General features: G+C 40.2%; 1 protein-coding gene across 3 annotated transcripts in view; it reads right to left on the reverse strand.

Moving 5' to 3' along the window:
* Positions 1–23,599, reverse strand: part of TMEM164 (transmembrane protein 164) — an 86,624-nt gene that overhangs the window by 43,081 nt on the left and 19,944 nt on the right. The window lies entirely within an intron of this gene.

The following is a 23,599-nucleotide window of genomic DNA, read 5'->3' on the forward strand; positions in this document are numbered from 1 at the left end:
AAATCAAATTTAATATAATTTAAAATTAAATTTCAAATTGACAACCTATGGTAAGGCCTAGCCTTCTTATAATATATTAATATAATTTAAATTAAATAAAAAAATGATATTAAGTAGTACGTATTTTCTGCCAAGTTTTAAAGACAGTCAAATTACTCAACTGGTGGAAGTTGTAGTAAGATGAGGCCCTGAAACATAAACCCTTGGTATCAGGTGCCTGAGGCCTGAACCAAAGGAATGGTCAAGACTTTGTTAACATAAAGCAAAGTTAGCTGTGAGCCACAGGCAGGCCCTGCTCAAAAAAGTTGGCAAGAAGGAGGCTGCTAATTGGATGTATACACATATCTAAAGGGTATCAAGCACTAATAGGATAAACATGGACCAGGATGGCAACAGAACAGACCGGTACAAACACAATCCACAGAAATAATGAGGAACAGGCTGACCCATCCTAAAAGACAGGCTCAAAAGGATAATATGATGGATAGACTTGTTTGTTCGAACCAACATGTACTAGAAGAGAGGCAGCACCCCAACACACAGAGTGATTGTACCTCGATACGTCAGGAGTGATGTATAACTTGTTTGTACCTGTGTATAAGAATGCAACCCCGAGTGGATGTCTTTTTCTGGCCTAGTGGGCAGTGGAGAATCCCACCACTGACTGAGCTGGTCCATTGTCAGGGAGCACATATGTACTAGCAGAACTGTAGACATCTGATCCGGGGAGCTAGAGACTGTTTCGTTTGGCAATAAACCTGGCCGGATGCCTTCGTACCTTATCGGAGTCTGTGGTCATTGGGTGGTTCACTCGAGATCTGCTGTGCCAGCTATCTGTGCAGAGCTGGGACAGCACACAGGGAGAACACACACACACACACACACACACACCTGTTATCAACATTGAACAGAGTAGAGCACCACACCGGTGACATCTGACAACAGATGTCACTGACAAGTCACCCAGGACCTGAGTCTCTAAACCAGCTTTTGACAGAAGTAGCCTATTCTGCAGGTGCAGTAACAATATTTTCATCTCGGTTTATTCAGTCAATTAATTCAGTTCAGTCAATTAAGAAAACAATTGGGAGTTGAAAAAAGTGGGAAAGCTTGTTTTCTCTTTTCCAATCTATGAATAAAAACTAGGTATGAGAGGATGACATCTACTAGTTCTAAAGTCATCATCCCCCGGTGCTGGAATTCAAATCCAATTGTTCAAATATTTTGCATCAGCAAATCTTAACCAGGATACAAAGTGATTAATATCGCTAGCGGAAAGAAGAATTACATTTTAACACCTATTGCCTTCTGGTGCAACACACACAAGCACCAAACTAGCCAAGATCTTAATATAATTTGGACTGCAGAACAATTCAACTTCATTACTTTGCCTTCATGAATAGAGAGCATCAGTGGAAAATATCTTCCATTTGGTTAAAAGGAGGATCCAATGACTTCTTTTGTTGCCAGGCCAGTACTCCAAATATCAAATTGCTCTATGTGAGAACTCTTTCTCCGAAGTGAAATATCAGGTATATTCAGCAAACATACCTCTCTCTGGTGCTGCAGGGCATGTCTGGTATATGCACCTGGTAGATGTTCAATTTAATTACTACCAGACCATGACCATGCTACAGCAACAGTGGGAAGGTTAAACAACACAATATTATGAACTGTGTCATTAGAATCTGAAAGTGAGCCTTTAACCAGACAGCTATTGGTACAGTGAATATTTGGATTCCAATGCAGGTTTTTAACAGGGTAACATACACTGGATTATTCACTCACTCAAGTTATTTGCTTCATTCATTCTATCAAATGAATGAGTCTCAGTTACTGTTTGGAGCATTCAAAATCTCATCTCAGTCAGCAGACAGAATGTTTGTGGTTGCAAAGTACAAAAAAAAGATATCAATTAAATTTAACTGAAAAGGCCTCAAGTCACTTACTTACCAAGAAACCTCAAAACCAAATCAGAATTTCTTGCATTAAAAAAAGCAAATCATTTTACTTCATTATGTTAACGATCAAGTTAATCCAATGGCTGCGTAGGAACAGTCCAATAACTGATGCTTTGTGTGCAGAGGCAAAAAAGGAGCATACTTCTTAGATGATATTTTCCCGCATATCAGTTGAATAGCGTATAGCCCCTGTAGGACTCTCTCACATACACACACACACCAAGGATTAGGCAGATTCTGCTTTGAATTAAACTTTCCAAAATGGGTTTAGTGGCTGCATTAGCCTACTGTCTGTACCGCAAAGATACTCATGTTGCACAAGGGAAATATTAAAATACTAAACTAGCTCCTTGGCCTTTTATCGTATTTTACCCCAGCAATCTTGACATGTTATACAAAGTGACACAGACAGAAGAGAGTTCTTGAGCAGAGCAGTTAGACACATTTTAAATCTATCCCAAGACACTAAAAAACCCAAAACCTTAAAGAGCCAGCGCTCGGGGCAGGGCAGGGGCAGCGTGCAGAGCTGCCGTGTCTCCACCTAGGAGCAGCTGGGATGTGCCACTGCTTCTGGGGAGCCACATGAAGTCAGGTAGGGAGCCTGCCGACCCCGCACCAACCGGACTATAAACCAGAATTTCAACGAAGATCAGAAATGCCGGTTTATAGAGCTTTCTGGATGGTAAAGTGCCAGATAACACAGCTTTTACTGTAGAAGTTAAAGCCATGCTGTTGCACAAGTGTGGTAACTTAGTCAATCATTCTGCACAGGTATAATTCATAAAGTCAAAATGGCTGAGAACTTAAAAACTGGACAGTAACACACCTCAGATGTGATGACTGAACCTGGTGATACTTTAAACAAAAAGAGCTCTCAACCATACTTGCTGCTATTTCCATTGCTTCACATTGACTCAGACATTCTAGGTTTCAAAGCGACACCGACAGAGTGACAATCCTGGCATATTATACCCAGGATCAGCTGAGACTTGAACTCTGGGGTTACAGCTCCAAAAGCAAAGACCTCTGTCACTTGAGCTAAAGGAGCACTCTCTCAGCAGACAGCAGTTGTAGATCTTTTATCCTGTCTCTGTTGATCACAAACTAGGGAGCAACATTATCCATACAAAACCAGTGCATTACACACAAACTTTGGGGTGTTTAAAGTCTGGATCCAAATCTGAATCTTGCACTTCAAGTATGGTTAGAGAAGCGCTCAAAACCAAAAGGGTGGTGGGTCCTCTGGGGGAAAGCCTTGATTTTTTCATACTGCAATAGAAGCCTTCTTTTCATGTAACATTTAAGTTTCTATGTAACGAACTTTCCTCTTTTTGAACAAATAAATTCATTTAATTTAAGTGGGCTCTATCATGCATTGTTTTCAAAGAATATCTAGGCACTATAACAGCTTTGTTGGCACTCTCAGCTGGGAATGAGACTTCAGTAGTTCAGCAGAGGCCACAAAATAAATTGGCAATAGAAACTAGACTACTTTACCTGCACCCTAGCAGTGGGACTTTGAGGCAGTGGAGAAAAGGAGTTTGCTGTGACCACTCCACAAATGGTGTGTTTTCTGCATCGGTACAGTATCTAGACCTGCCCCGGGACTTTTCCCCAGCATTGAAATAAATACACAGTTAAGATTCTTCCATTTAGTTCAAACTTGTTAGAATACAAAAATAAACTATTAAATTATGCAGCAGCCATTTTCTAACATATCCCTCGAGCGCATTAAAATCAATACAAGATGGAACATGGCAAAGGCACTAGGTTAGAGCCTGAGCACCTGCCAAGGAGTTGAATTTGTAGGAGGGAGATGGGAGGATGGATTTAACTCAATCCCTCTTGAGCAGCTAACCACTTTGCACCTTGTAAGAATGTGCCCCTAACAAAACCAAGACGATGCCTCAGAAAAATAAAAAACTAGTCTGAAAATCTGCCAACTTGAAAAAACATTCAGTTTGCCAAGCCAATGTGTAACCTCAGCACCCAGTTAGTGCCTTCTTCTGCAGGAGAGAAAGGCAGACACAGCCACTACCACCCCCCCAAGGAACCGAGAGCAAATCTGACTGATATCCGACAAATCTTCATACGTGTTTAAAAAGTGACATTTCTTCAAAGGTATCCACTCACACGTGAAATGCCAATATGATCTTTTATAAATGCTTGGGGTTGGCAATATTGCTCACTTCAGTGAGAACTGAGGGTATTCATCACCTTATAGGGAATGGTCTTTCTCCAGCCTCATAAGAAGCCTGTGAAATAAAAGACACGTTTAATTTACATCCAGGTCTCATCACTGTCTCCATTAGAATTGAAGTTTTGACCCATGGGGACAACTTCCCAAATGACAGAAGCTAAGAATCCTCTAAAGAATATTTTGTCAAAAGCTACTGGCTAAGGACAGATTCTCTGACCCAGCAGATGGTACAAACCACCCGCAAGATATTCCAAAGCTTGCAGAGGGTATTTTTTTGTGTGTTATTTTAAAGAAGCACTGGGTATTCTGCGCTGATTAGTGTTGTCATAGCCATACAATTCACAAGTTAACAGTTCAATATGTTAAAGCTGGTTAACACAGTAGAAGCCCAATCATTCATGAAAGGTTAGAGAAAGCACAGCAGAGATAGGGGAAGGACAGCAGAATTTTGATAGGAATATGTAGTAAACTTCTTTTAAATGCATGTTATCTATGTAAGAGGTCAAAATGCCTCACTTCAGTCAATTGGGTTAATTTCTACTTTGCTTAATTGTGCACAGTCTGTATTTTATTTACCAATAAAGCATATTAAACCCTACAATTAGGCACCAAGACTCCTGTCTCTGCAGTTACACAAGCCAATGGAATTACTCAAGTGTTCAAAGCTAAGCGTGTGAGTAAGATCTTGTAGCACTGGGGCTATAATCACTGTTTCCTTAAGAGGGATGTATCACATTTGCACAGTAGTGTCTTTGGAAGAGCCATTTTTAAAGCAAGCATCAGACAGAGACAAAACATTTCACAGTCCAAAATTTTAAGGCAGCCTCAGCCCCTGAAAAGGAGGGTTCATGAAAATAGGTGACCAAAAATTTTCTTAGCAATTCCAAGCCATAGTAATATTCTAATTAATTTACCTTTGGTCATGCATACAAACTTCACACACCTATTTCTTAAAACAAGAGAGTCCAAAGCTAGTGATTGGGGCACAGGACTAGAGGTCCCCAATTTATGGCCATAAGGACTGACTCCCTATATGACCTTGGGCAAGTCACAAAGATCTATTTTGTGAGTTGCTGAGCAAATCCAGAGTGCCCTCAATTCCCAGTGATGTTGAGGATACTGAGCACCTCTTAGAAGGACAATGCTCAGCACCTTGCAAGATCGAACTCAACGTCTCCCCTACAGATGCCCCAACCATTCAGAAGTTAATGACACTCCTCCCACTGCGCACAGAGGATTGTTAGGATTAATGTTTGTAAAACACCGAGTAATAATGCTCCTGGCATGTTTCATCTTTACGCTAAACATTACACACTTTCCCCACTCATGTTTAGTTATTGCTTCCTTTGGGAATTTTTTAATCCCTCAAACTGCGGCCCAGACCATTTTTCCCATGGGGACCATGACAACTTTCTGGACAGTACTTAAAGTGCCTGGATTTTCCTCTAGCCACCAAGCACATTAAAATTTGAAGTACATTTTCTTACTTGCATTTGACAGAGGGCCTGTAATTTCCTTCCCCTGCTAAAAAAGTATTCTGAAACAATATTTCTAGCCCCTTTAGTTTAATTTAAAAATGTATTTTGAACTGATGGTCTTAATGGTAGGAATTTATCATTGTGGTCCCATGTACCTTGTGGTTTTGTTTCCCATACACTGCATGTTTAAATTGACAGCAGTTTGGCAGAAGGCAGATGTCACTTGAGAAGTAAAGCTGATGCCACATGTTGCACAGGAGACACACAAAGTGCTCTCCCAATGGAGACTTCACTTTTGTTTGGTATTTCCCTTAATCTTAAAAAACAACAAACAAACAATATATGTATGTGGTTGCACTTTGTATATGGGAAACAAATGGTCAAAAGAAAAAACAGGCCATCAAACTGGACCAGCCATTTCCTATTGTGGCACACACTGCAGAAAGATCCAATTACTTAAAAGTATATGAAACATTGTAACGTAACTCTCTGCAGGATGGCCGACTTCCACCAGAGAAGAACAAGAAATGGCATCTACTGAAACAATTCTGTCACTCTAGTAATTACAAAGATTGATCTCCCAGCCTGGGCATATAGATCTAACAGAAAATACATTCACTGCAATAGAGGCAAGTAAGGAAGTATTTTCTTAAGTAAATACAGAAGAGAACAGAATTCACTGCTTCTCATTTTCAGGTCAGCCTCTTCAGCAGGAGACAGAGCTGCAGGGCTTTATGGGGGTTACTGAGGCCTTTGATATTTTTAGCTTCGCAAGTCTCTCTCTTGGGACTGACCTTTTAAAGCAATGTGTATGTGATCCCCCTCCCCACCTTCCCAAAAGTGCAGATTTACCTAGAATGCCCAATATGAACATTTTAAAATAATGAATGTAAAACACATACGTTTAGACACATTATTTTTCAAGTCTCATGTCAATTAAATACTTGTATAGCATCTTTCACCTTAGCATCCAAAGTGCTTAACAGACTAAGCTTCACAACCTCCTGGCAGAGAGCTGGGATGGTGTATAGGCAAACACGTGTCAGATTTCTAAACAAAGGTATCATAGGATTGGTTTTAAAATTATAAATGATGGCATAAGTACCCTCGGCTTGCTATCTGCTCAGTCTTCTGAAAATTTCTAGTTTTTACTGGGTATCCTCAAAGGTTTAAAGACGGGTATTTATATACCTATTCCCATACTGGCATAGTCACTCACATACCAGCAACTTGATACCTATCCTTACAGCAGGCAACAGCTCCATGGTACAGTAAAGTAAACAGACACAGAAAGTCTTCTACCAAGTGGCGTGGCAGTGTGTACGCATCTGCAGTTTGATCGCAGAAAGCTGCTTTACTGTGCAGAAACTTGCCAGTGCAGACAAGCCCTTAGTCTGGTCTGCCATGCTTCCTTTTCCCAGATCAAAGGTAATCTAAGTCACAGGAAAGGATCCTTCCATTTGAAGACAGATGCACTGTGCTCTACAGGAAAATGAACAAACAGGATCAAATTCAGTTTGGCTTTTCACCAGCATAACAGAGATCAGTATCTGGCCCCTATTATTACACTCATAAATCAGCCAAAGAGGAGCATCGTCATTCCATGTCAATTCTCCTTCCCTCCCAAGCAAGGAGCAGTAGCTGATGGAGGAAAGCAGGCAGAGGATGCAACCTTGGTTTCACTATCCTCCAGTAACACACAGCAGAAGGCACATTTCAGGGTGGCAACGATACCGTCAAAATGTCAACCATCCATTTCCCAAGTACTGGAAGAGCAGCATTTTTCAAAACATACTTTCGCTGCTTGTGGGTACCTGGGCAGGAGTGACTGGGTGGGAAGAGAAGGATGTCAGAAAAATGTTACATTTGCTATTTAAAGAATCCCCTGCCAATTCCCTTCCTTTTTAAAATCACTAAAAGGGGAATACAGCTACCTAGTTATTCAGCTCAGAGGAAATATTATGATTAATTAGGAAGGATGGAAGGACGGATGGACGGATAGATGGAAAGATTATTTTTGTAAACTCTGAAAATCCAAGTGTTCAAGAAATGGGAAGAAAGAAAGAAAACCCAACGTACTCCTTGACAGGACAACAAATGTATTTAGATAAAAGCCAGTGACTTTGTGAACACCTATTTAGCTGTTGTATGCACAAGCTTTGTATAGGGATATAGACAGTCAGAGGGTGGCCTTCAGCAGCAAACATATTCTTTACTAACAGATGCATCAGCTTTAACAGTGGTAAAAACCAGGACTCAGGCTATACAAGTCTCCAAACTAAGCTGGCATGGGGTGGGGGAAAGCCAGCAGAGAAAGAAGAGAAAATCCAGTGGAGGGTGGGAGGCCTGAGCAACAAGGAGAAATGCTTTTATTAAACTGCACAGAACTCTGTTAACGAAGTCGACACATAAACCAAAAAGAAGGTCATCCAAAGCAAGAAAATGCGGCATTCAGTCTACCATCAAGCCTTACGCACCCCCCCTTAAATACCACTCTCTTCAGAAATAGATATTCTGGGGGGGGGGGTGTTTGTTTTTTTTAAAACCATGAATAATTGCAAAGGAACAGAAAACAGCTGGATGAACAGATCATAAACAAACAGATCATACTCAATGAATCTCTCTTCCCTCACCCCTACCCTGTTTCACTGCTTACAGAGAGCCAAACATTCTCAGATTTGTTATTCAGAATTAACCGGAAAAAAATTCAGCAAATTCTTCTTGGTCTTCAAAAAGTTTAAGGATATTCAAAGGTCATGCTGATAGTCATATAAGTCATGCGATACTGCTTCTGTTTTCTGGTGGTTAATTACATACATCCTAACAACATGAATTGCAAATTGCATATCAGAATGTAAAATTTTGATTTTACATTCCTGGTTATACAATTGGAAATTTGCTTCCAGCAAATATTTAAGTTTGAAATTTGTCCTTCATATTTATTCACACCAGTAAAGTTTGACTGCTAGAATACTTGCCAAAAGCAAATGTAGTAAAAGTAAATTTATTTATTGTTTTGAAATATATAATAGGAAAGTGATTGCAGTATTCATCTAGCTCTTCTACTAACAGTCCAGCATTTTTGTATTTGCTCTGATTTCCTTGTCTTTCTGAGGTTCGAGTAGCCCCTTTACACCATTTTCTCACTGTTTGCTCTTTATAGCACTTTGTGCTTTGATTGTCCGGTCAAATTTGGCAAAATAGAAACGTTTCCATTACTTATTTCTCCAGTCCAAACAGAGAGTTATTTAAATAAGTGTCTCCTGCAGTGTTTGCAAATAAAGCACTGCAGCAATGGGCCAGTGGCATGAGATCTTAAAAATGAAGTTGACTAACGACTTTTAAACAAGTGTGAAACTGACTAATCTACTCTCATTAACCAGGCTGAGAGATGGAAAAACTAAACAGAGCACTGAACAGTCAATTAAAATGGAAAAAAACCCTGGAATCTAACATTTAATACCATATTTAAGGTAGTAAGAAAACATTTTTAAACCTAACAGTGCCTCTTTAATGCATTTTGTTTTCACATTTTACAGGTCTTTTTTGGTGGGGAGAAGGAGGCCAAGTTTATTATGTAAACTGGCCTTTTTACTAAAGTGGCACTATTATAACCTCCACATACAGGGAATTTAGAGGAGCAACTGCATGAGGCACTGCATTTGGAAACTTGTCTCCAACTTATTACCAGGCTATTACTTAAGAGTTTTCCAATTGTCTGTTTTAGGAGTGTTGCTAGATTTAAAACTATGCTGTTGAATGTAGATAGCAAGAGGCTGGAGAATGTGCTGAAGCCTGGACTAAGGCAAATCTGATCTAGCTGACTAGGCCTTCTATATATGTCACAGGTCATGAAAAACTCTGGTGTGGGGCTGTCCATTAATCGCAGTTAACTCACACGAGTAACTCAAAAATATTAACTGCGATTAAAAAAAATTCATCGCGATTAATTGCACTGTTATACAATAGAATACCAATTGAAATTTATTAAATATTTTTGGATGTTTTTCTACATTTTCAAATATATTGATTTCTATTACAACACAAAATACAAAGGGTACAGTGCTCACTTTATTTTTATTACAAATATTTGCACTGTAAAAATGATAAATAGTATTTTTCAATTCACCTCATACAAGTACTGTAGTTCAATCTCTACTGTGAAAGTGTAACTTACAAATGTAGATTTTTTTTTTTTGGTTACATAACTGCACTCAAAAACAAAACAATGTAAAACTTTAAAGCCTACAAGTCTACTTGGTCCTACTTCTTCTTCAGCCAATTGCTAAGACAAACAAGTTGGTTTACACTTACAGGAGATACTGCTGACAGCTTCTTATTTACAATGTCACCTGAAAGTGAGAACAGGCATTCACATGGCACTTTTGTAGCTGGCATTGCAAGGTATTTATGTGCCAGATATGCTAAACATTTATATTCCCCTTCATGCTTCGGCCACCATTCCAGAGGACATGCTTCCAGGCTGATGATGCTCATTAAAAAAACTGTGTTAATTAAATTTGTAACTAACCTCCTTGGGGGAGAACTGTACGTCTCCTGCTCTGTTTTACCCACATTCTGCATATATTTCATGTTATAGCAGTCTCGGATGATGACCCAGCACACGTTCGTTTTAAGAACACTTTCACTGCAGATTTGACAAAATGCAAAGAAGGTATCAATGTGACATTTCTAAGGATAGATACAGCACTCGACCCAAGGTTTAAGAATCTGAAGTGACTTCCAAAATCTGAGCGGGATCAGGTGTGGAGCTTGATTTCAGATGTCTTAAAAGAGCAACACTCCGATGCAGAAACTACAGAACCCGAACCACCAAATAAGAAAAATCAACCTTCTGCTGGTGGCATCTGACTCAGATGATGAAACGGAACATACTGAACGAATGGTAAGAACATGGCTTGACATGACTGCAAAAGAAGATTCTGTGAGCAAAAGCCTTCTCTTAGCATCGGACAGATGGCAGAGGTGAAACTGACTGGCTCCATGCTGCGTGTATGATCAGTACTGATCTTTGGGTCAGCAAATATGTCCACTTAAAAGCAAACAACACTTGTAGAACATCCTGAGTGGAGCATGGGCTGACCGGGGCAACTCGACCCTGTTGAAGGACATCATGCAGGAGGCTGAAGTGAATGATTGATAAGGAAGTGAACGTGGGTTAATGTTCAGTTGGCACCACTCTGCAGTCTCCTCCTAAAGTATTAATTCAGTAAAAATTAGTAGCCACACGCCCACTGGGCACGCTTTTAAGACATGTGACTCCTTTGAGGAAAAAAAAGTATAAAAATCAAACAAATTAAATTACTGTTGGGGGAATTCCTTAATCGACATTTGAAGATGCTGCTAGACAGAGTAGCCAAAACTCTGCTCCGTGGGCTCGAGTAGGACTGTGAGCCAGAGGGGTCTCCAAGCAGCCAAGGGGCCAACACCGGCTACAACAGTGCCACGTGAACTGTTCTCACTTTCAGGTGACATTATAAACAAGACATGGGCAGCATTATCTCCTGAAAATTGTAACCAAACTTGTTTGTCTGAGCGATTGGCTGAAGTAGGACTGAGTGGACTTGTAGGTTCTGAAGTTTTACATTGTTTTATTTTTGAATGCAGTTAATTTTTTGTACATAGTTCTACACTTGTAAGTTCAACTTTCATTATAAAGAGATTGCACTACAGTATTTGTTTTAGGTGAATTGAAATATAAACTATTTCTTTTGCTTTTTACAGTGCAAATATTTGTAATCAAAAATAAATATGAAGTGAGCACTGTACACTTTGTATTCTGTGTTGTAATTGAAATCAGTATATTTGAAAAGGCAGAAAATATCCAAAAATATTTAAATGATATTCTATTATCGCACGATTAATTTTTTTAATTGATTGACAGCCCTATTCTGGTGACAGACAGTGTTGGTGTAAGAGAATTTCTAAAAAGAGCAGCTCAGAAAGTTTCTCCATTGGTTTCCACTTAAACACAAGAGCTCATTTTATAAGAGAGTTCTTGGCTGGGTTTTCCAAGCTCCTCTGAGATTTGATGGATCTATATTTTTTCAGCTCGGATCTCTATTCAACCACATCTGGATTGTTCTGCATTTCAAAAATCCTCCAGCGACTAGTGGTTCTGAAGCTCCCTACTGCTATTCTCCAAAGGATGAAACACTTCTTCTGAAAAATATATAGACCAAAGAGTACAACAGTATTACTACATCTAAATTAAAGGTAATTTTGCCAGTTGCCTTTTTTCAGACATTTAGACCTGGATTCCATCTGTCTATTAGTAATGTTACCACATCTACTAGTGAGTATCCATACTAGATGGGGGAAATCCAGTGATTTTTTTGCATTATTTGGCTGAATGCCAGCTATAAGTAGTTTCACTTTTTGGCACTTGGTTTTCAGGATATTTGTCTTCCGAGAACCAACAAGAGCTTCAAGCTCTCCTAAGACTAAGTTTCTTATCTCCATTTTACAGGTGGTTAAATTCAGTGAGAGAGGTTAAGTGACATGGTGAAGTCACAGTGAGTGAATGGCAGAATAAGAGTACAACCCAGAAGTCCTGACTCTCAATGCTCTATTCTTAACTACAGTACTAGATTACATTCCCTTTCTTATCTATCAGCAGATAGGCAGGCTTTAGAAGTCAATCAAAACCTCATTTATGCAACACTTTCCTTTCTCAACAGCTGAGACTGAGAGGCTTGTTGTGACGGGTCTGGGCCCTTTGGAGTGTCACCTAATGTGCTGGGGTGCCACTAAGTCAGCCTATTCTGCCAACCTGGGCAGCTTTTGTCCCACCTTCCCCAACACATTAGTCAGCAACGCTTATCTAACACTGGGGAAGAAGTAACCTACTAGTGGCAGAGAGCTTGTGCAGATTATTTTCACCGTGGAGCAAGGGAATGTAATGTGACTCTTAAATGACAGTTCCTTCCCTGAACTGTTCCTGAGGTGCCAGAGCTACATGCTGCCTGAGACAGGAGGAGATTTGTAGATCTTTATGATCAATGTCATTACAGGAATGATCAAGGAAATGAGTCTCTCCCTTAGGGCTAGATGAGGGAGGGATGGTAAGACAGGTTACTCTAGTAAAAGCCAATACGAGTACAAGTAGGTCTTGTGGTACATATATGTAGACTATGCAAGCATGAGAATGGAAGGAGTGACATAACTCATCAAGCTTGTACTTGGGGATAGGGAGAGTCTTGTGCGGATATAAAATCTGTATCCGTATCTGATCCGTGATTTGCAAAAATGGTCTGTAGATATCTGCATTCGCAGATATAAAGCGGATATCCACAGATTTGCGGGCTCTAGGGATAAGGAGAGCTGTGGCAAGGCTGACGACATCTATCCTCTAATTGTGCAGGAAAACCTACGGTGTTGAGAATAAAAACATGCTTTTGGGGACATTCCAGTGCCATCTTCACTCGTATTGAGGCCTATATTCCATTCTATTATCACTGACAAATGTATACAGAGAAACTCTTTTTAATTTAGCTTCACTAGAAACAGGTGGGGAAGGAAGAGACACGGTCAAACGTAGAACGAAAACTGGTAAGACTATATTCATACTTCTAGAGCGGCACTAAAAAAACAAACCATTTAAGTAACTAGCAGGTCCTTTTAACTCTATGATATAATTAAAAAGAGGAGGCAATCGGGCACGGTCCTACTCATGTATCCCCTGCATGAGCCACAAAGGAGGGAAAGGAATCCCCACTCTCCTAACTGCTAGAAGAGAGAAAGCCCAGGAGAGAAGTTAAAATTCATGTTCAGATTCAACAATGTCCCCTTTACCTTTCAAATTGTTTTTTTTTTAAGTTCATATTTTGAGACAAACAAAACTGTAGGCTCAACAGCTTGACACAGACAGGTAGCAATTTAGAGTTTATAACTCTTGTATTATTTAACAGACTAGAACAGCCAGTTTAAAAGAATACAGGTTGTATTTTGACAGTCATCAGTTTGACTATACTGTGGGTTGCTTACATTAACATGGACCACTTTGGGGGAGACGAAATGGAAGGAGGAACAATGACATCTGAGAGAGAGAAAATCTGTACTTCCTCATATCCCAGCCACCAGCAGCCCTTTTACTCTGTAATGACATCTGCATCACTGCTCCTTTACTTTGCTTCTCACAGGCTGCCCTCCTACAACAAACACCCTTTGCCAGTACATGAGTCTCCCACTCTCTCTTTGTTCAGACCCCCCTTGCAAACATTTCTTCTGCAAGATCCACTAACTAACTCCTATCAATATTATCCCACCCTCTCCCCAATTTAGGCGTTTCCCAGTGTTTTCTTGTCAGATTGTGTTTCAGAATGCAACCTCTTTGGAGCAAGAGATGGTGTCTTTATTCATGCCATAAAAAGTGCAAGCATACTGCTGGTACTGAAACAAATGCTTAATGGAGTTGAAGTTAACATATGTATATGGTATCAATAAAAGACATTTAGTTCTCCAGTGCTAGATCAATCATTGACTAGATAAACATTAATAATGCAAAAGATTATGGAAGAGTAACTATCCACTGAAAAAGTACTGGGTGACTTTCTCCAATAGTTTAAAAAGCAACTTGGTCATCCCTCTTCTCAAGAAGCCCTTATAAAATAAAACAAAGATTACCCAAGCCATACCAAGCTACTCTACCACATTATGCAGCTTGAGCTGCTGGGATAGCAAATTGATCCACAGGCACAAGAGTTCATTTATCCACTAAACTTAACCTCCAAGCTACATTTGGGGAAACACTTGCATGTGTTCAACTCTTCTGTTTTTCTTCTCTACAAAACCAGCATGCATTTTAGTTACTCTAAATGAGTCAAACCAGAGCTACATTAAGCATTATTTTGTTTTTTAATTTATTAAAATAAACTGCCACTTGCACATCCCATTACATCATTAACTAACTAATCTTCACAGTACCCATGTGGGGGAGTGTAGATCCATCATGTTGCATGTGGCCGATTAATGGTATGTGAGCTGTCTCATAGGAGAGTAAAGTTTACTTGATTATGAATAAGGCTACGATTCTGTCACAGAGGTCATGGATTCCGTGACTTTCTGGGACTTCTTCTGGGGCAGGGCTGGAGCAGCTGCCAGCCCCGGGGCCGTCAGAACAGTTGACTGGTGGCCAGCCCCAGGGCCACCGGAGCAGCGGCTGGGGTTGGGTCAGCTCCCTGGGGCTGGAGCAGCAGCGGTCAGCCCCTGCCGCAGGAGCAGCAAGCAAGCCAAGGATGCATTTTGTTTGTTCCCCCCAGGGTATTTTTAGTAAAAGTCAGGGACAGGTCGCAGGCTTCCATGAATTTTTGTTTATTGCTTGTACTAAAAATACCCATGACAAAAGCTTTAGCCTTACTCATGGACTAAACGGCATCATCTGCAAACAATGGTGGATAATGCAAATAATCCACACAAGCATTAACATGAGTCTGGAAGACTCAGCTCACACCCCATTCATGAAACATACCACCTATTATTAATTTACTACAGCTAAATCAATCAGGTTATTCTCTCCTATGACTAATGGACTATTTGAATTAGGGTCAATCTCAGTATAACCTCAAAAAAAAAAAAAAAAAAAGGCTCAAGTGAGAAAGTACACACTGTGTGAGAACAGAACTGGCCACACTTTGAGGATGTTTGGATGCAGCATCTGTGTTTGGGCCCTTACATCTAGTACCCAACAAAACAAAGACAAGGCCAAGATTTACAGAAGTGTGTGTTTAAAATTAGGAACTTAAAGATAAATTTTTCAAAAGTGCTTACCTGACTTCGGAGTCTAGATCTCGCTGAAAGTCAGTGGGACCTAGGCACTTTCTAAAATGTTACCCGAAATCCCCAGTTAGGTATTTACATAAGTGCCGGATACTCAAAAAGTGTTCAGCAGTCGCTTAATTTCTTAAAACAAATAAACAAACCACTTATGTAGGTGCCTGTACATGAACTCAGGCACTTCTGAAAATTTTACCTGAAGTCCAATTGACTTTCAATAAGTTGGAATAAGAAAATTATTCAGATAGGTTGGTTTTTTCCTCCTGAAGGAGAACAGTTCTGGCTTTTCTGAAATCTCTCTTTTCTAAATATCATTCCAACAAGATATTTAAACTATGACACATCCCAGAATAAAGATTCTTTAGTGACTATCCTGCACTTAGAGAAGGAAGGTAAAGCTATTGCAGTTGGCAGAAAGCTAAAAAACAGACTAGCAGACAGTTTGATGATTTTATACCATCCTGAACGAGTGTCCTGGTCCTTTTAATATAAATGGGACCAATAGACATCAATGGAGATATCCAGAAGTGAGTATGGATTTTTAAAAGTTGAATATATAGTAACCTAATATCACTGAATAAATAATGTGAGACTTTCAGAGTCTGAACAGCCCAGACAAAGCCCAGCAATGTGCAATTAAGAGTCTGCATAGTATTTGCTGCTGTTCTTACCCAACTCTTTATCACTGTGTTGGCTTCCCAGTTCTTTATTCTCAGTGGTTCTTGTGCCAATTTCAATAGCACTTTTCTATTACAACTGCTCCTAATCCATCTCTCTTTAGATTTCTAACATTGCTCTTAAGATTTACAGTAGCTCAGTTCAGCAGTAGAAGTGAACACAATTGCTCTTTATTTTCTGTTGAGTGCCTTTGGCCTCCCCAACCGAGTTATCGGTTGCATACTTCACAGACAGCAGCATGCAGGCCTCCAGTGCCCATCTCAAAGAAGTTGCCTTTATGGCACGATTCTACAGACCAGCTTAGAACAGAACCCTGTATTCAAACACTGAAACATTTACTGCAATTCAAACAGAGCAGAAAATGTGTCTTAGCTTCTTCTTACTCTAGTTCACCCTAAGCACATGAAATGTATGGGAGGTCTGTGTGTGAATGAATTACATGTAATATGTTGTTCTCAGTCCTATAATCTATTCAGATCACAAAATTTAGTTGAAAATATGGTTCTTTATTAATTGCAGAATATGTCCTTGTCCCAGCCCCCCTCTGGCTCCTCAACCCAGTCTCATTATCCACTTCTCAGGCTTTTCATTCCCATGTCAGGCTCCCCCCTCCCTTCAACTCCCAGTCTAATTGCCCAGCCAGTCACAGTTCCCCCATTCCCTGCTTCTCACCCAATCTCTCTCACCTATCCTGGCCCCCAGCTGACACTCCTCCACCCGTTTCCCATCAACACTGGCTCCTCCACCCCAGGCTGCTTGTCCCAGGATCTTTCCCCAGCTAATACCAGTTCTGATGAGGAGATGGTGAAGATCTGCCTCTCCTTTCTTCCCACTGAGGCTCACTCCCTGCCTCCTTCCCCTATCAGTTCCAATCCCCCACATCTTGTCATCCAAGCTCAGCAGTTCCCACCACCACATACTAGCTCCCAGTACCCAACTATTTCCCAGCTGCCTGTCTCAGTTTCCCCCTCCCACTTCCAACCAGCCTCGAGGCCCAGTTTCCACACAGTCCCTCTCTTCCCAGGCTCCTTGTCCTAAGTCACTACCCCTGCAAGTCCAGCTCTTGTCCACTCTTTATTCAAATCAGACAGCTTCCTCCTCCCTCCATGCTGCCTGAGCCCAGTAGGTGCAGTCATAGAGCACAGAAGCTCTCAGCTCAGGTGCCTGGACCCAGCACAGCAGCCTCAAGCTGCATTTGCAGGGAAAGTTTTGTTCAGCACCAGGCACATGCTCAATGTGGAAGGAATCTTCAGAAAATTTAGCTGCTAAAATCTAAGTCTAAAAAGCATGTGAAAACTGCAATTTTTTCAAAGGCTTATAACTTGGCAAAATTTGGACAGATTCTCACAGGGTAAGCAAAATGCACATCCCTGAAACAAAGTCCAACTACCTGCCAAATTTCACATTCCTGCTCCAAAGCATGGGGGCACTACAGGTTTTCACAGAAAAGGTCACCAGATTTTTTTTTTTTTTTTAATATATCAACACTGGCAAAACAACATTTTCCCTAGCCTCATTCTCAAAAACATCTGAAATGTTCTGGTTGAAATTTTCCAAAATTCAACCTGAAGCATATACCTGGCATGGAAGTTCTCAGCCTAAATGGTTTGGCAAAGTTAGAAGCAACTGAAAACAGGATCTTATAACAGGAGGTGTTGGACAACTTTAAACGGCTGTGCTACCAGCCCCATTTATAATGCAAATGTTTTTAGTTTCTTCTTCTCTTGTAACAACATCGTGACAGAACAGATACTAATCTAACTGTTGGTCCAGTCATAAAACATGGGCTTATGATTACAGAAGTTAGAGAGAAAAGAGACCCACAGCCAGATCCTCAGATGGTGTACACTGGTGTAGCTCCACTGAGGTCAATGGAGTTACACCAATTAACGCCATTGAGGACTTAGCCCTTACTTATTTCTCTCCCCATCACTGGTGACTACTAACACTACACTGACATGATCTATTTATTTAATCCATCCTCAGAAGGGGAAAAATGTATTTCAGAATGTATTTGTGGCTTGGACTTTTGCTTTCAATACCATTGCCTTTTCTTTCTAGGTCTGGTTCTCTTCAATTTTATTATCTCTTTCCTGGCCTAAGCCACGGTAGCGTTCCAGCCCCAGATCCTCAGAACTATTTAGGCACCTAACTACCGTTGACTGTTTAAGCAATGGCTGTTTAAGGGTTAATTACAAGGGTAGTTCAACACAGCAATGAATTACCTAGGCAGGTTATGAAATCTCCATCACTGGAGGTTTTTAAGAACTAGTTAGACAAACACCTGTCTGGGATGGTCTAGTCAGGGGTGCCCAACCTACAGCCCACGGGCCATACACAGCCCACAAAAGCATTTCATAAGGCCTGCTTCAAAAACAATATACTAATAATATACTAATGGCCAATTCCAGGGCCAGCCTTAGGGAAAAACACCCTGTCCCCCATTGCCTCCTCACCAATCCCCCATCACCCCTGGGTTGTGTATTTTTTACTGGTTTTTCCCCCCCCCCCTCGTTTTCTATATTTCTGATATACTTTTTATGCACTGATTTCTTTATTTGTTTTTAAATAGACAATACTATACATAGGAACAACTGTCCTAAATACATACAAAACAAACTGAACTTAAAATATAAATCAATATAGGTGACTATAAATCTTATTAAAGTATGTTAAAACAAGGTTGTGTTTAGGTTTATATGGCCCTCCTGTGTAATAAGATTGGGCACCACCAATCGAAATAATAGTCCTGCCTCAGTATAGGGAACTGGAGTAGATGACCTATCAAGGTCTCTTCCAGGCCTACAATTCTATGATTCGGACATTTTTTTCCAGTCATTTAAATTATTCAACTAAATAACTTTTTGCATTATTCAGCCAAGTTCTATTAGGGAAATAATTTATTCAATTGTTTTAATTTCCACTGACAAGTTGCTCAAAAAATATACATATTATTCAATCACATTTCATTTTTAATCTACTAATTTCACTGTCCCAATTTCCCCAGAAGTTTGTAGGGATGACTATAGACTGACCAAAATGCAAGCAAAGTCTCGGGGAATTTAAAAAGGCAGGCATTCTGAGAAACACCAATAATAAACCCACTCAAACAACATTATATACAAATCTCTGTCTTTCCAGTAAAGATGGGGAGAAAGAGATAAGCATGAGCAAACAGGAGGGAAAAAAAGGTGAATAAACTTCTTGGGCTATGTGTGACATCAATTGCAACAGATACCAACTTAATACTGGGCAAATAATGGTAATTAGATAAGGTAAATGCTCAGCACATTCGGATATTTGTTTATGATGAGTACATCTTAGTAATAACAGTAAAACTTTTCAGAGAAAATATCAATAAAGCTAAACGTAGAGAACAGACTAGAAGTTTTACACAGGGCATATATTTTAGACCCTAAAAATTCAGACCAGTTATTCTCCCAAAACCAGTATCATCAGTAGAGATCCGCATACATACTATTAGACTCATTCCTTATAAGAGAGGTACTGAATGAGGTTGGATTGCAAGTGTGTTCTCTCAGAAGAAAACTTTCATCTCCACTAACAGACCTGTTCATTACGGCACATACACCCTACCCCTAGCTTGAAACACAATATAAGAAAAGTCCTGCTAGTTGCTGTGCGGTTGCTAAAATAACTGCATGGACAAAGTTATAGATGTGCAAAGCTTATGAGATATAAACTAAGAAACCTAAAGAGATTTTCCAAGTTCATTCTTTGTGTAATCTAATTTCCATCCCCTTCCGCCAACCTGAAGAAGAGCTCTGTGCAGCTTGAAAATTTGTCTCTTTCACCAACAAGTTGGCCCAATAAAAGATATTACCTCACCCACCTTGTCTCGCTAATATCCTGGGACCAACACAACTACAACACCACTGCAGACACCCTATATACATAGTATTTAAAATGTACAGGAAACCAACCTTCCTCTACTTTCTGTCTACCAAGGTGAGTTCTAACTGGTCCGGGTCCTCTTTCACAGCACAGAATCCAAATAATCATCTTATCTCCATTTAAAAAGATGACAAATATTTAAAAAAAAAGTGCTACAGAGCAAAAATCAGTGGCTATTTTCCCTCCCCTCAATCTTTTGTACTCCGACTACAGTATCGTACCTCTGAATAAAATACAAATCATTTGTTGTCACAGCAATTTACTAATAAGAGAATTAGATCTGCTTTATGATTGTATCCTGCAGTGCATTGTACTAGTTTACTAAGTACAGCTAAGCATAATAGACAAATGTAGGAACTATAGCACAATAGAAATCTCACCATTTTTTGTTGAAGCAGAACAGTCCTGCTAGATGAAGTGGCCCAAGAAAGGCCACATCCTAGCCTAAGCCTATGCCCCATTAGTCTCTGTAGGTTGAACGACCATCTCACCAGCTAACACAATATTGGTTTACAGCATTAACAACTAAAATCCACCGTAATGACAGGTTTCAGAGTAACAGCCGTGTTAGTCTGTATTCGCAAAAAGAAAAGGAGTACTTGTGGCACCTTAGAGACTAACCAATTTATTTGAGCATAAGCTTTCGTGAGCTACAGCGATGAAGTGAGCTGTAGCTCACGAAAGCTTATGCTCAAATAAATTGGTTAGTCTCTAAGGTGCCACAAGTACTCCTTTTCTTTTTGTAAAATCCACCTGACACTGATTAATTGGCAACCGGGGTAAATATAATGCCTTGCAATTTCTAAAGCCCTTTTAAAATTTCAAGAATGACTCAGTTTCACTATTCTGCTGTAATGGTTCAGAATCAAACACAGCATTCCTCCTAGTGATAATCCTTCAACACCACAGGGAGACAGCTATTCTGGGCATGTTGGGAGCACAATCACCGCAATATAGTCCCTATCAACTGCTAGCCTTAGTGTCTTAATCACTGTAGGTACTGGCAAAACACCCTTATACCACAGCTTTTCAAAAAGGTCCAGCAGAAACCTGTCTTGCTGAACAAGGAGCTCCTGACCTCCATCTTGAGACGAGAACTTGACAACATCACCAATTCCTAGGGTCCTATAGGAATTCCCCATGGGAATTATGGGAGTTTGACTTTTTCCACAACTCCCCTGGGATGCCTGAAGACCTTCTGAAATCTTCCAGGCACAGCTACCTGAAGCAAGGACTTCTGGAACCGTGGAACAGGTATCCAGAAGACAGTGCAACTGCAGCAATGTAACAAAGTGTTAAGTGTGGACCCTGGACAAAACCACATTCTAAACAAGACAGCCAGTGTAGACATACTGTACCACTGGATCTTACATGTGTTTAATTATCAATAACTACATTGTCAAGTGTAGACAGAGAATATGTTTCTAGTTATCTCATCAGAACATTGTTGATCAAACTGCATAGGCTGTACCACGGTCACTATTTAGTCCCCAGGTCATTAAATCTGGATGGTCTCCTCAAAAGCAGCCAATAACCACTTCTTAACTCATTTAGTAGCCCCTTGTCACAAAACAAAGTGCCTGTGAGGAAGCAAACTGAAATTATCTGGAATTTCAAGCCATGTTCATGTGGGGAAAAACATCTAGAACTTGGTAGCAAAATTCACCTCTCCCACTCTCTAAAAAAAGGGAAAGAACCCTTTACATGTTCCCTGTTTTTCATTTTCCTCTCTAGTCTTTCCCTGCCCCCTAAGAATGCCTGACATAGGTTCTTCTGAAGCCATGATTCTGGAATAAGCCAAAAGGAACACTGCAGAGTGACCAAAGCACTCATTCTACTCCTGCCTGACACTACAGTCCAGGGGTGGGCAAACTACAGCCCACGGGCCGCTTCTGGCCCATCAGACCTTTTTATCCAACCCTCAAGCTCCAGCCAGGGAGTGGGTTCAGGGGCTTGCCCCACGCCACCTGCCCAGTGCTCCCCTTGATGATACTACATCCGATGAAGTGAGCTGTAGCTCACGAAAGCTTATGCTCAAATAAATTGGTTAGTCTTTAAGGTGCCACAAGTACTCCTTTTCTTTTTGCGACTACAGACTAACACGGCTGCTACTCTGAAACCTAAAAGAGGTTAAAATTTTCAGGCAGAAAAGTGATCCTCTAGCTGAGGATGTCCCTTTAAACTCAATATCAAAGTCCCATTATTCAAAAATAAACTGTTGTGATCAGGAATAACTAGGAAGAACAAAATGAGTTGCAGAAAATGACTCTACAATGTTAAAAGCCTCAGAGGAAAACTTCACAAGACAATCAGGATTTCAATTAACCCCCAGAGACATTTCTAGGGACTCCACTGTCTCACCAAGATTCTTAACTGGAACAGAATATTCTACAGTGACCAACAAAACTAAGGCACATCAGTTGCAGTTAGCATCAATCTAGATATGCAATCAAATCACTCATCTCAGAGATGAACTCTAATACTAAACTATAGGAAGACAGATTTTCCCAAATCACTGGACTGTTTGTTTTTTTTAAATGAAGGACTCAGGCAGACCCCACTCCTGTAGTTCTCTCCTTTTAGAATTATAGAAGTTAGAAGTGGAATCATTTGCCCTTGCATGAGTGTTTCCTATGGGATACTTTCTAGGGGCAGATCCACCAAAGAACTCTGACAATTTGTATCTTCTGACCCTAGGCAAGTATCATGTAAGAAACACTCATGTTGTCATAAACATACAGCTACGGGTAGCATAAAATCCCTCCTTTAGCTGTAAAGAGTTAAGAAGGTCAAATAACCTGGTTGGCACCTGACCAAAAGGACCAATAAGGGAAGAAGATACTTTCAAATCTGTGGGGGAAAGTTTTTGTTTGTGCTCGCTTTGTGTTCTCTCCAGGACAGAGAGGGACCAGAGCAGGAAAAATAATCTCCTAGATGCTTATTTCAGATATGGCTTTAAAATTACAAATTGTAAGTAATAGCAAGGAAATGCGTTAGGTTATCTTTTGTTTTAGCTTGTGAATTTTCCCTATGCTAAGAGAGAGGTTTATTCCTGTTTTTTGTAACTTTAAAAGTTTTGCATAGAGGAGAATCCTGTGTGTTTTAAATCTTATTACCCTGTAAAATTATCTTCCATCCTGATTTTACAGAGGTGCTTCTTTTACTTTTTTCTTAAAAATAAAGTTCTGTTTTTAAGAATCTGACTGGGTTTTTAGTGTCCTAAAAACTCAAGGGTCTGGTCTGTGCTCACCTTGGTTACTCTCAAGCCTCCCCAGGAAAGGGGGTAAAGGGACTTGGGGGGATATTTTGGGGAAACAGGAACTCCAAGTGGTCCTTTTCCTAAATCTTTGCCTAACTCACAAAGCCAAACTGAAAGGGACAGTCGGCTCCAGGATCCAAGTGATGAATCTTCTGTGCATTCAGCCCAAAGTTTACACTAACTCCCTGCTGTCTCCCCACACTTCATTCCTTCATCTTTCTCTGCAAACTCTCATCCAATTTACTTTCCACTATTACCCCCGCTCTCTCTTATATTCCTGCTTTCCAATTTCTCCTTCCCAATATCTGCTTTC

The sequence above is a fragment of the Lepidochelys kempii genome, chromosome 9 (genome assembly GCF_965140265.1).
Source record: "Lepidochelys kempii isolate rLepKem1 chromosome 9, rLepKem1.hap2, whole genome shotgun sequence".
NCBI lineage: Eukaryota > Metazoa > Chordata > Testudines > Cheloniidae > Lepidochelys > Lepidochelys kempii.